We start from the raw sequence: 14,833 nt of genomic DNA, 5'->3' as shown, positions 1-14,833 counted from the left end.
GGTTCTTCATAACAGTTATTCGGAATAAAGGTTTTATATAAGTTTTTCAATCGGAACCTCTACATAACAGTTTGGAACAGTTATTTTCGGAACAGTTTCAAGCCGTGGTGTACATACTGTCATCGAAACGTATTGGTGCTTTATACAATAACGTACCAAATAATACTATCCCTAGAAGAGTAACATAACTTCCTTGTGCGTAACCAGTAGCGTGGTTTCGTATATGTACCAGTTAAGAACCAGTTAAGTAACTAATTGTAAACAATGTTCTTTATAAGAACGCAAATGTATGAGGTTCTGTAATCTGTATTTACTTAATATAACATAAATAATACGTAGTAAGTGAACTTAAATACATTATTTTCATTTGTAATTTAAGAAAACGTAAATTCGTACCTTCAATAACGTACTACAAATTTTATAATGGATACTTAAAATATTCTGACAAATTTGAACTTTCGTATTAACAAAATTACATTTATTGTGTGCAATCAAGACAAATTGCTAATCAGCGTTTAGCATATAATGCACACTTGGATTTAACACAGGTGTTTCGTACCGTAACGTGGTGTCGTATGTGCCCCAATCTTCATAATCTTAATAACCATATATGAACCCGGAGTGCATTCCATTACGTTTTTATCACTAGTACTTACCCGAAAGTTATAGTAAGTAACGTACCTCTCAACGCTTGATGACACCTGTAAGGTCGAATTAAATATTGACGGTGTCACTGGTGACACCATGTTCCTGTTCTAGTGGTAAGGTGACACGAAAGTAAATCGCTACGACACTGTACGCAGCTCATAAATAAAAATGCTAGTCACTCGATCTCTGAAACATCTCGTTTTATAGAAATCTCGTTATTGCCTAACGTCACGATACGCACTTAAAAACCCTGTAATTATCATTCAAAATATTTTTTTTCAACACTTTCGGTTCTTTCTAAAGGTTCAAACAAACCCAAGTATAATTACTATTTATTGGCAAAGATCTTTAACACTATCGACGCAAGTAAACATCGTCAGCCCTATAGTCCCCAAATCAGAGTCCACCCATCAAGACACTCAAGTGCAATCGTTCTCCAGTAAATCGCAAGTTTTCAGAATTTCCGCCAGCTAATACCGTCATCGGCGCTATCAATGAGGAAACAGATAACGAGCAAATAATTTCTCTTTACGACGTCTCTATCGCGGCTACGCGGAGTCTGAACGTAGGCATCGTTTCGCGAGTTCGGAAAGTTTGCTTTCCCCGCGGCTCGCCGCAAGTTAATTTGCGACCGTCAGCTGCGTATTTCTGCGACTATTCTGAGTTCTTCGATCGCGAACGGTCGGGATCGAAGCGAAACGACCACGCAGATACAATATTTCCGTTTCGCACTGGTTTGTGTCTGCGACATTTTACAACCTCTGATATATTAAAAATCCTGTTGCGAGAGGATGCAAGGCGGAAGAAACGTGTCGAGGACATAGCAAATGCCCAGGCGTTCATTGTACCGGACAAAACTTCGACATAGTTCGCGACGATGCTCGCGCCGTGTAATCTAATTATCACATTCGTGGCGTGCAATAACGGCCGCTCGTAAACGCGATCGCGAAGTAAGGACATGTTGGAAGAATCGCTCGGCCATCCCATATGACATGTCCGACCGTGTGTACAACCACGAGCAAACTCAGTTTCCGCTAGGGGAAAAAGTGGCGTAAGGATAAGGTCCTACCGTTTGATAAATTTACTTCAAATACTGAAAGAAATGTTAAACCGAATGTTAATTTGGCATAAATTTCATTAATCCCGAGACCAAGTGGTAGGAGGTTTTTTCGTTACATAACTTTTTTCCTTAGAGGAAGCCGAGTTTGCTCGTGAGGGTACCTATATCGCGCGAGAAAAAAAAAGAAGAAGCACCGTGGTTGAGGGGGCTTGGTCATTAGTACCTCTCCCGGTGATCTTTTATTACGCTGTTTACTCCCCGTGGCAAGATAAACGCGCTGATTTTCACCGTTTTTCTTTTGTGTTCTCTTTGGCCTGTGAAAAACATCGCAGATTTCTATATTTTATACTAGACTGCTAACTTTCTTATATGAGGGGTGGTACCAAAATTCTGATGGATCAATGATTACGTGGGTAATGACTAAACTGGGGATTTTTATGCAAATATAGATTTTTGGGGATTAATTTACAGGAACTAGAGTCAAACCAAGATCTATTTATTTTATTTAATATTCTACCAGGTTCCAAAGAAAAGAAACTTCCTCAAAATTGATCAAATTCTTAGGTGTAGCGAGTTCTAGAGAATCGTGTGTGCTATAAATGCATAAAATACGCAGCGCAGTAATGGTTTGAGGCACAGACAAGGCCTGACAGGGTTTTTCAACGATGTTAGTCAATGCCGCTCAAACTGATTTAGCCGCGTGGAGAACACAGATGTGTTTTTAAGTGTTAATATTGCAACTGTAGTAGAAATTCTCAAAGAGCCATTATTTTTTTAAAAATTACAATGATTCCTCGATGAATGAAACACGAGTACGAGCAATCGCGTTATTCTCATTTCTGGGGGTGTCCCCCATTGGAACCAATCAAAACAGAGTAAACAGAAACTATGTAGAGGCTGGGCTTGGGGCAAAAAACAAATTCATAGGGGGTTGAAAACCTTTCCGCTTTGCCATGAATGCTCTGAAGCGGATCCGAGTACGTCGCACTCATGGAGACATTACTGTAGTTTTAAACGAGTTGCGCTACTTAGAAATTATTCCCGCATCCACCATTTCGCCTGGCATCCAGAAATTATCAACTGTTGCCAAAATTGTAAAAACCTCTACATGGTGGACGACTTCAGGATTTGAATGACTTAAAGAAGAGGCTCCGAGAACCGTTTTTCAGGTAGCCTATAGAAACTAGATTCACGCTAGGACAAGTGCATACAGTTAAACAGAAATTATATTGAGGTTGGTCGAGAATTAATAAAATAAACAATTTATAACACAATTCCCAGAACTTTGGAAACATCCCTTGTATAAAATGTCATCGAAAAGGATATACTAAAGAATTTCATTCTGCACATGCGTAGAAGCAATGTGATAGATACAGTTAATACATTCTTCACGATACAGTTATTCTTATAATTCTAATCTTTCTTACTAAACACTACCTACATATATTTAGAATTTCTCTAATGATTAAAACACATGACAGCGTCACAATAGAATTCTATCATATATACATTTCTATTCACTAGTACTTGATAATACTTAAAAAATGAGATTTTATTTTTCTCTTTGTCTGCTGCTGCTGTGCTTCCATAACAGCATATCTAAATAGCATTCTCTCTTCAATCCGGCGAGTTAAGTAAGAAATATTAGAATTATAGGCTAGAATAACTATATTACAAAGAATATATTAACTGTATCTATCACATTGGTTCTGCGCATGTGCGGAATGTAATACTTTAATACACGCTTTTTGAGGGCAATTTATATAATTGAAATTTTGGAAGTTAGCAGTCTAATATAGAATATAGAAATCAGTGGAAAGCACGCGGAAAGTGGTATAAAAAGAGTTATCCCCACCCCGTCAGTCAACGTTTAATTGCTCGGCGAATTTAATTAGCTGCTAAAAGAGCAATCGGCCTATCCCCAGAGTCGTTGATTAATTGAGCAAAGAACGAGAAGAAGCTGTTAATCGATATTTAATTTGCGTCAAACGCTAATGCGATGGTATTCGGTGCCTCCGGGGGGATACGGGGAAATAAAACGTCGTTCTCTATCGCGCAGGTAGGATATCACTTCGATGCCGCCTTGTCAGCAATACGCATTGTTCTGCGATATCCATTCCCAATGGAGTGTCGAGGGCTCCATCCAATTCCTGAGGCCCTCCTATTCCCGTCTGGGCCACTCACCGCCTCGACGCTGGTGGATTCACTCGGCCAATCAAGTTCTCGTTAATGCACACCGTCTCTGGAGCAGCGGCCGTTACTGAAATCTGCATGGGAAGCCTGTGTCGAGGGAAACTGCTTTCGTGCGGATCCGTTGCTCATATTTCGTGCGCGAAAGAGTAATTAGAAGTCGAATGAGGTACGGGAGAACCTTGATTTCTGAACGAGGAAGAGGAAACGGGTCGAAGTTCTTTTTAATTTTCTTACATAGGTTCACTTTAACATTCGACACTTGTAAAACGTTTCTTGACATGTGTATAATATACAGAATCAAGTTTCTAGTACGTATAATCTGTTGAGTTACGAAAAATATTATATTGACAATTTCAGAAAACTGATTATTATTTATTTCTACATCATCAACTTTGGTTAAATAGAAGTGTAAAAGACAACTTCTCAGCACGATCAACGTGAAACGTGTCATTTTCTTAGTAATGAACCTTTTCTAGTAGCATTATTTCAATTCTAGGGTTTCTAATTTAATAGATGTACATATCTTAGAGGGTCAAGTCAATCTGAACGAGATCTGAATAAAGGGTGAATATTTTTTAAGTCTCACAAGACTGACGTGAAACGCGATGGTTGAGTCATACGTGACCCATACTAGACTATATATAATATTTTATAAAAATGTTACCCTCACTTACAAGGGTTTGTAAAAAAAATAGTACATGGTATCCAATCATTCGTCAGGCATATCATCATTCCTCAAAACATCCAGGTATACTGAACGAAGTGACTCAGCTATCGTTATGCGAGGGTTAAGTATCCTTCGTAAAAACTTGGTTCCTAAAATTTATACTGTTAAGAAGGTAACTGTAAATTGTAATGATAACGATATCTATTTAGTATAATCGAGTGAAACCAATGTTTCGAAATAGGCCTTCTTAGTTATCTTCGGTTAACACGTTCCGTGCCACAGTGAAAAAGGCCGTACGTAACCAGACAATCTTTATGTCGTTCTTCAAGTCATAAATTACCGAAAATGTGTCTTTTGTTAATAGAAGTTGTTGGTCTTGTTTTAAACTACAGTTCAACATTAAGACGTTCCGTGCCATATGTACCACCGATGGTGCACGTTAAATTTTCCATTCAGGCTGCGTGTACCACCGGTGTTACATGTGGCACGGAACATGTTAAATTAGCCGTATAGCAGAAGTCAATAAGGAAAGTTGTGTACATTTGTACAAACTACTTTGTAAAACAAACACTGCGCATAATTAATCTAAAAATAAACATTTAACGTGCCTGTAACAAAATCCTGCAATGCATCTTCTATCGCCGCAAAAAAAGTTCCAAAAAATAGATGTTTAATCCTCCAACCTGGTGTTCTCCCGTGACGCTATCAGGTTGCACAAAACGCGCACGACAAAACAGCCCGATGCTCGAAATTTACGGCCGAGCCACGGAACGTCGATATCAATCCTCTCGAGCTGCCTCAGCACCAATCACGCCCTCCTCGTGCCTCGTTCACCCGGTAGGAACCACCGCGGGCAATCTGCATGAAAAGGTTGGAAACCGAAACGCTCTCGGGGAATGTCGACACGCATCCGTCGTTCGGTTATACCTCCTTCGGTTCGTCTGCGTGCAAGTAGGTACGCCTGCAAAGAAACGGCAAATCATCGATCCCCCTCTACTACCCTAAAATCAGAAATAAACGAGACGGCAAGACGAAACTGTCGGCGAGTCGGCTCTAAGGACCGAACCCACGAGAGACGTGGAAAGAAGGTAGTAGACGGGGGAAAGAGGAATAAAAAGTAGCCAAAGACGAAAAAAAGGAGGATCGTAGTAGGGGAAGGGAGCGTTTCACTTGTTCCGAACATAAACTGGAACGGTAGACATGTCGGTATGAAAATTTCAATCGGCCGGGGCCAAAGTGTCGGCATAGCCGACTGTCGAGGAGGCGGCTAGGCTGAAGGTGGAGACGTCGGAGAAATTCAGGTGGCGGTGGAGGGAACACGCCGGTGAACGTTGGGGGAAGGGTAAAGTGGCTCTGAACCGGGGCATAGGTGTGCGCCTCATCTTTCTCACTCCGACCCGTGTTACCGCCATCGAGTAACGCCGTTTCCACCGTCTCTCCTTCTCGCGGTATTCTCCTCTTCCATCGTGCGCGAGGCCCTAGCCTCCGGCGAACTGCATAATTCATGGCCCTGCTACACACCGACCGCCTCTCCCCCAACGGACCGTGTTCCAGAGGGCCGACGCCAGCGTCCCAACCCCATCTCCTGCCGGCACCTTCTCTCTGCCCCCAGCCCTCCTCCACCTGACTTTCCAGGGTCAACCTCGCGTGGTCGCGTTATTATACGTCACCCAGTCGTGTGGCGACCCATGAACGTGCAAGCGTTTGCGGAGAGTGGCTGGCTGGTCTAACTAGCCTGCGAAGAGGGCGGGTACGCCCCGGATAAAGTTGGACCACGCGTTCTATACGCGACGCCCAGAATGTAGGCGAATATTTCGGCTGAGTTATGAACGCCGCCACACCGCCCCCCCGTAGAGGTAGCGGGCGACCTAACGAGAGGAACGCCACGGGCGCTTTGACCGTTCTCGATCGTCCCAGAATACCTTGGCTGACAGCGAACAAGAGTCGAACGCCGGGGTAATGGATTTTTACGAGTCGTCTGGCGAACACGGTTCTACACGCGGGGATTCCTCTAAGCGGGAACCATTGTAACGTGCCTGTCCCCCCCTCTCGCCACTTTTTATTCGGCATTGTATTCCACGGATGCTATTTCAGCCTGTCCAGGCGGACGAATATCTTGCGAGGACACGTCTTGTTACCACTGGGGAGACAGTTACGCCCCACGAGTTATTACTCATCCCACTGTCGTCGACCCGCAAAACTTTCCAAATTTCCGTCTCTTCACCCAGAAAAGTACAAATTGCCACACTTTATCATCGCAAGTCCTAGTCTCTTAATCGCATCTGGCGTCGCCGCTTATCGCTAACTTCCGTCGCGCGATGATTTCGCGGAGTGGAGTTATTGCTGGGAGCAATCGCGAAACGTAGAAGGCGTAGCCAAGATGGTAGTACGATGGATGATCGCGGAACGTTCATGAAGAGGATAGCCGCCTGGTGGCCGTTTCGAATACGAATCTGATTTAGATACATGGATGTGTCGCCGTTAAAATCGTCGATCCTCGAAGCGAAATCGCACTCATGGCGTGATATAGGTTCTGCCTCCGCGAGTACGCGCCTCCATCGATGGAAGACAAAGTGGCACCACCCGGAGCTACGGAGAGACCGTTCGAAATTAATACGGAACCGGCTCGCGGAACGAGACACGGTGATCCTAGAGGATTTAAACCCAGCGTTTTCTCTCCGGTTCCATCAGCCGGGTGAAAGAAGCGTACCGGTTCTCGCTCTGAATAAATGGCGAAGATGCACTGCCATCTTGGGCTCACATCGGTCGCGGCACGAAGATAAATATCAGTGCCAGGAGCGGTCGAGTCACGCTAACAGCACACGGTAGTCAAAGGGAACCCTCGTAATTAGCCATGCTCGCGGCGATCTCCTCTTTTTCGCGCGCACGCTGGTAACGCCGATGCCCAGGAGAATGCTCGATTGCCGCCATTTGTGAACTGTCCGGTGAACCGATCAAAGTGCTGCGGCGCGTCGCGGAAAAACAGAGGAATTCTGTGCTCCGGAGGTATCCAACAAGCTACTGGCCAGACTTCCTGATCTCCATAGGATCTTTGCACGGTCTTTACGGTGGAAGTATACGATGGGCTGTTTTTTAAATTTCAACGTTTATGGTTCGAGAGGTCAAAGATGCCTTTCCTCCGCCTCTCGTGTGTATGCGTTGCATCGAGAACGGTTTTCATTGGCTATTTTCGATACGAAAATCGCCGGATGCGAGGAACGCCGAACCGGGACAGACTAGCGCATTGGGTTTCTGTGCAATTTTATAGATCCTGTTCGAAGGGAAACGGCATACGTTCGAGAACGGGCGATGCTGCTTCTGATTTCGCGGAAAGACCGGCCGTAAAACCTGTTTGTACGTCTCTCCGTTGGCGACATCCGCCCAACGTTCTGTGCACGCGGGGATAACGCTCGTTGCATTTCCGGCAAGATACTGTAAAGCGTAAGTGACTCGGTTGACCGCCGTCGATGCCCCTCCCCCCGTCGGTGGAAATTCTATTTGCGTTCTCGTAGGAAAATCCTGAGCAAGACAAGTCCACTTTGGCCCTAGCTCTCGTGCCGGCCAATCTGAATTTTGACGACGTCGTCAAAGGAACCGGGCGCTTCGAGAGGCACTCGCATTCGAAACGATACGCGACGGCCAATGAAATTAACAAATTGAATTGGCGCACGGGTCGAGGGCCCAGGAGGTTTTGAGCGGAGGGGTTTTCGAATGGGACATAATTTAACTTATGGATGCTGGCGAATGTAAACAAACCCTGATGTATTGAAATAGGGTGATAGTAAAATTATGTTTTAGATGTACCAATGAGTAATCTACAATTTTTTGTTTTAATTATAAGGCGATATATTTTATGTTAAACATGTCTTTGTGATTTCCATTGTGGAAAGATAGCGTATGATGGTGGAATATCTTTATAAATGTAAATTAAGTAGTATAGGTCTTTTAGTAAAATTAAGTAGTATTGGTAGACCATCAAATATTAGGAAAAAATAGCATGTTCTGAGTCGTCATTCTGCCTTCGTCTAATAATTTTTAAAGTAGGAATTTACGTCCAACTTTTGACACAATCTGAGTACGGGAAACATTGAGACCGCGTGGTCTAGGTATACGTCTATGCTTTGAAGTCTGTCTTGGGAAACACAAACAAAATTTTCACGGTTGTTGAGCAACCGGGGCACCCTGGTGCCTCAAGCGACCTATTCCGACAGACTACATGAACATAGAGAAATTTACTTTCATACTTTCCCGATACCTTTAGTTTTCCCATCCTTTAATATGTATGTAAAGAAATGGTATTTCTTCAATTTGAATTTTTTCAAAAATTTTGCACGATTCTAATAGAAGCGATAAAAGAGATCGGTTAAATATATAGTGAAGGAGTACTTGGAGAGCAATTAGAGAGGAGTGAGAGAATTGACTTTAATTGTCGTTTCTCCTTTTACAGGTGAGACATTGTTTATAAATAGTGTAAATAATACGTATACAATAAAGAAACTATAAACTCTTTTTACAGAGAAACAAATTTAGTTCTTTCTTCGGAAAATCCTTATCCATTTGGAGTAAGAGAAAAGGCTTCTTATATGTATAGGTACCAAGTACTGTTTCGAACAAATTGAGTGCAAAAGTTACTCGAAACTACAATACAATTCGATGTCTAGGATCCGTCTAATTTCCGATGTATGCGTACTATTCATGATACCCTACGACGATGATTGTTAATAATAATAATTTCGATTACTCATGTTAATATATAGAACAGTATAATTTTTTTGTAGAACTTTCATTCATAATTCATCCAATTACAACCTGTCTTATACGTATAGTTACCCATGTACCCCAGTTATCCAACAAGCATATAAATAAGTTTGAAATTCAATTTGTCAAATTTTTTGCACAAACTTCCATTTGGTAAAAGTGTCCAAAGAATGGGAGATCCGGTGAGGTTCTGCGATATCTTCGTAGGAACATACCAAATATAGAAGAAAATTTGTGTGTATAGAAACGTTTACCCAAGTACCTGATTGTACACTTAGGAGCAAACTCAGCTTCCACTAGAGGAACAAGTGACGTAGGGAAAAACCTCCTGTTATTTGGTATCGAGAATTATTGAAATATATGTCAAATTAACATTTGATTTAACATTTATTTTGGTAATTGGAATCAATTTACCAAGTGGTAGGGTGCCCTTCTTTTACGCCAATTTTTCCCCTAGCGGAAGCCGAGTTTGCTCGCGAGGGTACATACAAGGCTTAAACATGGAAATTTCAATAATTTTTGTAATTAAAGGATACTTCATTCTAATCATACTAATTCTAATCAAAGTAATTCATTCTTCTTGAGAAAGTACACATTTGGCGACGAATTATTTAGTCTCGCTGACTGTTTCAAAGCTCAGGATGGCGCTTTTAGATCCTGCTGCGGCAGATCCGTAAGTCAGATAGTGCCCACACAAGGGTTACGAGAGTCTATATCCTAGGAAAGAGTCATAGGTCTTCCAGAAACGTTTCCATCGCGAGAAGCCCCGGAATTAGTTGAAGGAGTTATTACTCGTCGGCTGGCCGAGTGCCGGATGGTAAAATCAAAGAGGTCGGTCTCGCGTGCACACGTGTTTCCACCTTCCGTGGCGTTCGAGTATTAAAGCGATGGCGGGCGCGGCAGACCCACCCGCGTCGCGAATTCCCTCCCAACCCCAGTGTCGCCATGCTAGAGAGAGAAGAGAGAGAGAAAGAGTAGGAGAGTCTACGAAAATAAGTCGCGGCGCGCCCCGGCAATTACCAGCGAGGACGACTTCGTCGAGTTTTAATTCGCCTGGGTCCCTGAAGGGGCCGCGGGTCCGCCCTCGCGCGCGTCTTTCCGCGAACCCGCGGCAGAAATTTATGCGCTCACACGATGGAAACGGCCGCTCAAAGAGCGCCACGCGCGACTAATTCTTTCCAGCGGAGTGTCGTAAATCCCTCCGGCTGGAAACCGCGCGATTTCCCGCCCGCGGATATAGGGAAACGCGAGCCGCCAACGCCGCCACCCGACGTGTGTTTTCTCGACCGAAATCAAGTATTTCGTTCCGCGGGGCGAACTTAACGATCCAGGGACCATTAGCCGCGCGAAAACTTTCGCCGTGGGATAATACATCGCTTCTCTTGCTGCCGCTTGTTTAAAGATTTCTTGATTTTCTGGCTGGTTTGGCGGGGGACGCTTTTCAATCGGGAAATTGCACGGTTCGCGGAACTCTATGAGCAATTTTGTACGAAAGCTTGAGCGCAAGTTTTGGTGACTTTATATGTGGATACTGTAATAATTACAGGCGGATGTAAAGGTGGAGGGGACTTCCATGTACAGTGATTTCTCGATGAATGCGATACGAACAACGGCGTTATTCCCACCACTAGGAGGGGGGGGGGGTGGACTCCCCTTCTGGAACATGTTACATTTTTTGTAGTAAATCCTTACATGTTTTGTAAATGATGTAGTGTTTCCATATACTTATATTAGCTGTATTCATGCGACTTGTATAAGATGGAACGTATCCCCCGTGTAATAGGTATGTCTACTGTATGTAGTTTTAGTTATCTTAATGTATGATTAGAAAATAAAATCTTTGAAGTTCTATATCGTGTTGAAAATGAGGAGTTCAAAATTTTAGATAAAACTGTGGAATTTAGTTGATTGGGTTGTTAGGGAAATAGTGGTTTGGTTAATTAAGTCAAGGACCGTAAAGTGCGGGTGTAGAAAACAGAGACCCCAACTGTTATATTCATAATTTAAAAAGTATCGGTATAGGAGTTAATATCTTTGTATGAATCATTGTGGTTACCAATAACCATTATAAATGATTAAAATTTTGTTTGGTTGTCAATAATAATTATCGATGACATTTTGTTTTGGTTGCAAATAACCATTATCAATGACCGGAATTGCTTTTGGTTGCACGTAACCATTATTGACGACGAGCATTTTCTTTTGTTAATGATGACTGGAATTTTTTTGGTAATCAATATACATGACAAAGTTTTATTTTTGTTACTTTTGACTATCGTCAATTTTTATTAATGTTATTTGTATGAACGTATCTATATTTTAATTTACAATATTATCAATTATGTTTATTGGTAACAAAAATAAAATTCTCGTCATCGATAATGGTTACATATTTCCGTGATTGTTAATGGTTATTCGCAACCAAAACGAATTTCCGTGATCGATAATTGTTATTGCTAACCAAAAATATTTTGATTATTTATAATAATTATTTGTAACCAGGATAGTTGAAAATCCATATTTTTTATTCACGTCATTCTTGGAAAAATTTATTAATATTTGATTCCCATTTAAATAAAAATTACTTTTTGCCGAATGACTTTTTTCCAAAGTATATCTAATATAACTATTATTTTTTATCTCTGGTAGAAAATCATTTGACCAGTAGAACCTGTCCGTGAACTCTCTTCTTATATGACCATACTGTGTACAATAAATCAACGATGAGTGTTCGAAGGCTCCTTGGCACAGACAATGAGAGGTCCCCAGGTGTAATGCTGACTTTTTAATGAGGTTCAGCACAGTGATAGGGCTGGGAATTCTGAAATCAATATTTGTTTCAACCGCATATGGCCATTAGTTTATGAAATATTTAGCGTTCAGTGCCGAGGAGCCTTCGAACATTCATCGATGATTTACTGTATTACTTTTATTCGTTGAAGCAGGCATACACCAGTATGGTAATGTTTAATAAAATTTTTCTTCGATAAATGTTTCTTCTCCCAAATTTCATTAGTTACACACTTATTAATATTTTCTCCTTAGTTTCGTTCCGGTAAAGTCTATGTATTAGATGTACCAATAAGTAATCCACTATTTCTTTTTAACAAACCAGTAATTTAGTTTAAATGTAAAACATTTTCCTGCCTCTTGAGGACAAATATCACTGAAACGATGTTAGCTCTTGTTTCTAAGAAAATAGAAATTAATGTCAAATTGTCTTCGAAAAAGTAATATTCATGTCAAATTGTCTTCGGAAAAGTGTCATTCATTAGAAGATTACACGTTGAGATAATGATATTTAAAAAATGTTTTCCATAAAGATTCATGAAAACAAGTATTTTCAGTTTAAAACCATCCCTCGTTTTTGAATTCGACACGAAAAATCATTGTACGGCGGATTGCCGTACTCGGTGGAAATTACGTATTGAAAAAACTTGCGGTCCCTGATTCGACGGCGCCTGGATTTATCGACGGCGAGCAGGGCTATATTTTTCACGGGAGCGAAGCTACTTGAGGGTGGAGGGAAAACTAGTTTGGATACAAATTTTTCGCCTGCGCTCGGGAGTTTCTCGACGAGCCCCCGGTTAACGATCCAGAAACGTCGGCGGTGTGGGTGGCTCGGAACGGTGTACGCTCGTTTATATGCCTGTACGCAAGTACTGTGCTTTCCAACCCCCACGGGCCTCTATTACCGGAGCGTGTCTTTTCAAGAAAATCGCGGCTCTTCTATAAAACGGCCGTGCGAACGTTCCCGAGCTCAGAAGAACTTGTTTAATTTTAATTGCATTTAAATTAGCGGGGAGCCTAGACTTATATACATTGAACCGGGCTGCCTGAAAACTTACTTAGGCTACCGGCGTCTGAATATCTTAACATGATTAAATTTGTTAACTTTCTTCGTCTGCATTGATTTTTTCTGGCGGTTGTGTCTCCGTTCGACCCTTTCAGGTAATATTCCAGTAACTGAAGAACTTCACAATCTACTTCTCAAAAGTATTAGTATTTTCTGTATATTTGACGAATTAATGAAGTAACTCAAATTAACCCCTTACGTGTGCAGTCTGTAACTATCACATGTAGGCAACAGTACGTTCACGCAGGGACATATGACCTGGTAGACGGAGCATAACATTTATTACACTTGTATTTGTTTATCTAAGTATTTATTGCTTGCTTAAAAATATATCACACACAATTAAATGTTTAGATATGTTGTAATCGAATATAACGCATATAACTCTGTTCATCTTCTCGATTTTTTCCAATGAAATATTACTGTTCACTTCTCATTATAACTTCTTTTACTCTAGAACGAACCGCCCAACTAATGTATGAAAAAGTAGGCATTCTCTGGTCAATTTTAAATATTTTTATTGGTCATGTAAGTGGTTAATCGACTCTCTAGAAATGTTCAATGTCATATTTTCTGAGACCGAAAATGCACTGAGAAAGGATTTTTCGCACGCTGCTGCGCCACTGTTCCATCACTAGGGATTATTCCAAGCAAGTTACTTATCTCGAACGATCTTCCACGTCCTGTAAGACGGTTGGAAGGACGTCAGAGGGAAGCGTCGGCCGAAGGATGAGTTATTTAAAGGGAAAGAAAAAGCGAATACCCGTGGAAATCGAGCGTCCAGAGGCCACAGCACAACGGCACATTATGTAGCCCAGGTCTCGTGGTAAATGTCGGTGGTGTGTTTCATCGGATGAAAGATGGCGGTGTGCGTATCGTGCAAGAGCTAAGAAACAAACGGGCCACTAAATCCACGTGATTTCTTCGTTCCCAGGCCGTATCGCGGGGGAGATTTACAGGAGACGTTACTTCGGCGCCAATGCTGGAAATAGCGCGAACCGTGGCCCGTTTCAACTAGCAACTATAAACTCCACCCACCCCCCGAGCAGACTCTATCGGTCTAGATATAGATCCAAGATCGAAATTTATATAGAGACGGCTCTCGGTACCCAGAGGAATTCCCCAGCCATCGTGTTACCCTCCAACCCCTCTGCGCTAAATTACGAGAAACGAAAGGAGCAACGAGAGAAATATCTCGGGGAAAAGAGAAAGTACTCTTTCCGATCGAACGTCTCGACCTAATGACTGTAAATCTAGACTCGAATGTTGGTGATCAGACATGGTTGTTATTACATGGAAATCCAACACGATCCCGAGACTAAATGATTAATCGCGCGTCAACGATGAATTCTAGTCGGTCAATGAACAACTGTACCCAGGATCTAGCCGACAACGGTCCCGTCTCTCTCCGACTCGAGTAACTCCATCCCTGGATGAACCCTATGACCTTAATTACTGTGTCGACTAATCGATCCACGGGTATTGTGATCGTGCTATGCCAGACGCCCGGCACCGACGTAACCGCTTTATGCTGAATGGTATCTTAATTGCAGCTCGGATAATCCGATTCAGCCACTTAATCGATTACGCGGTTCTATGGACCTGTCGCGCAGGCTCATTACACCGGATATCTCGATGGAATTTCCCATTT

Source organism: Dufourea novaeangliae, unplaced genomic scaffold (assembly GCF_001272555.1).
Source record: "Dufourea novaeangliae isolate 0120121106 unplaced genomic scaffold, ASM127255v1 scaffold69, whole genome shotgun sequence".
NCBI classification, from domain to species: domain Eukaryota; kingdom Metazoa; phylum Arthropoda; class Insecta; order Hymenoptera; family Halictidae; genus Dufourea; species Dufourea novaeangliae.
The sequence above is the reverse complement of the archived record's forward strand: the minus strand, read 5'-3'. Positions refer to the sequence as shown.